Genomic DNA, 2,346 nt, shown 5'->3' on the forward strand with positions numbered 1-2,346 from the left:
CAACCCGCCCCCCACCAGAGGCCAGGCCCAGGAGAATCTGAAGCAACTCAGAATCCAGGGGAGATAAGTGAACATGACATTCCGAAATAAATCCTGTGGTTTATGAAGTTTGCCTTTTGTTTAAGATCCCCACTTTTTTCCAAACATGACTTCTCTACTTACCTCTTGGAGGTGGTAAACTTGGCAGCTCACTAACCCCCAGCAGGTTAGAGGAGAAATGTGGGTTAAACAGCACTGGATCCCGCAGCTTTCCACTGGGTTCCAGAGCCCTAGGCTGGGCCCCAGCTGCGGAACTGCTGTGGGATCCTGTGTGGGTCCCTCCGCCTCTAGGGCTCCCCTCCTTCTCTTCTCCCTCCCCGCAGCAGATGGAGCAGAAACTGCAGCAGTAGAGCTGGGAGAGGCTTTAGAAACCATCACGCTGTTGGTAAAAGGTCCAGAACAACGCTTCCTCGCACCCAGAAGTCAGATGTGAAAACCAAACTGGCTGAGTGACTATGACTTCACGTTCTCCAGCCCACAGGGCTCAAGATATCAGGGAGTTTTACTCTCTCCAGACAAACACCTGGAAGGACGGTGCCATCCCCTGATCTGCAAAATTATCCCAAGCCAGCGACTCAGCAATGGCTTCAAGTAAACAGGGCCAACTGCACAGAGCACAGGTGCAGATGTGAGCAGCTGCCACCCACCCCATCTGACCACCGGCAATGGCCACAGGGGAGACAGCTGAGTCCGTCTCCCCAGCCCCAGCCCAGGGTTGAATGCTGGTGCATATCAGGGACCGTTTGTTGAGTGAACCAATGGATTAAGAAAGACAGTGAGGTCTGAAAGAGATTAAGCCCACTCCCAGCTGCCACGCCCTGAGAGCCTCCATGACTGAGCCCCGCCTGGCCTGAATGGTCTCTGTGCTCCTTCAGAAACAAGAGGCACCTGCCACTCCCAACCCAGGCTAGGCAGTGCTCTGCCCCCACCTGGCTTTTAGCCCACTGGAGTCTTCCAAGAATGCCACCCTCCACCAGGCCCCCTGGGGGCTGCCTACTCATCTTCTACATCCTGCTTGGGCGGTCCTTCCTCTCAGGTCTTTGCTGTCCCCTTTGGATAGCTTTGACTCCTCTCCTACCCCCCAACTGTGCCCATGGCACTCACATCACTGTGAGCCACCCCATGGCCTGACCGCCTCTCTCTCTGCATCCACCCACCAGGAGGTCACTACACATGTTGGGAAAAATCATGGCGCCTTCTAAAAAAGAGGCTCTGCTTCACAGAAACCTTCACGTTGGCAGTATCCAAAGCAGAACCTCACCCCAGAAATATTCTAGGTGAGGTCTTTATATGATATCTTGTGGGGTAGAACAACACCTCAAAGAGGGGCCAAATCAGTAGTACAGTGGTGTTGGGAACCAGATCTCAGCTGTGGTGGCTTGAAAAACAGACCAATTACATGTGCATGTATGCCCAAAATTCTGATGGGATGAAAAAATGGAGGAAAAAGCATGGTGACATGACCGCCTCTCTCTCTCTCTCTCTCTCTCTCTCTCTCTCTCTGAGATCCCTGAGAGCAGAAACCTGCCAAACTCCTTGGCAGTATCTGGCACTGAGTGAGTGATAAGTGAATGTTTGGGTAGGAAGAGCAGGAGGGAACGCAATAGAAGAATTGAATATACATAAACTGTGTATTGGAAGAAACTACATTATGACTTTTAAATTCAATTTTTAATGTATTTTGCCATCAGACAATTTCCCATGGGAATGTATCTTTGAAATTAGCATGAAAGCCCATTAGAAAGAAGATTCCCAGGGGCTAGACAGCGGTGCAGCTGTTGCCACAGTGCTCTGTAAGCCTGACCCGCATGCGGACGTTTCGGATATGTGTCTCTCTGAACGTGCTGGGCACATGCACACCCATGAGCTGGGGCTGGCCGGAACTCGGGTGAATCATTGCATCAGGATCCTATTGCAGGTGCCTGTCTCTGTCTCTGTCTCTGGCTCATGAAAAAATAAATAAACATTTTCTTTTAAAGGAGAGACTACCAGGTAGCATGGTGATTAAAGTTCTGGACTCCCACATGGCTGACCCTGGTTTGAACCACGGACCCAGCAGCTTAAAAATCATGCCAGGCACATGTATGTGCCTGCCCAAAATCCTGAAGAAGAGAATGGAGGAGAAGGGACTGTGGCATGGCCATTCTATGGCATAATACATTTTTTAAAAGAAGAGCCTTCTTTATACACAGACTTGTTTCACCCACCATTACAGTCTCTAAAGATATTACCATACAATGTAAGCAGAAGGTCCCCGAAGTGCAATACACAGGTGTGCTTGAGAAAGATCTCTGGCCAGATGTCTAG

Source organism: Tupaia chinensis, unplaced genomic scaffold (assembly GCF_000334495.1).
Source record: "Tupaia chinensis unplaced genomic scaffold, TupChi_1.0 Scaffold000465_1, whole genome shotgun sequence".
Taxonomy (NCBI): Eukaryota; Metazoa; Chordata; class Mammalia; order Scandentia; family Tupaiidae; genus Tupaia; species Tupaia belangeri.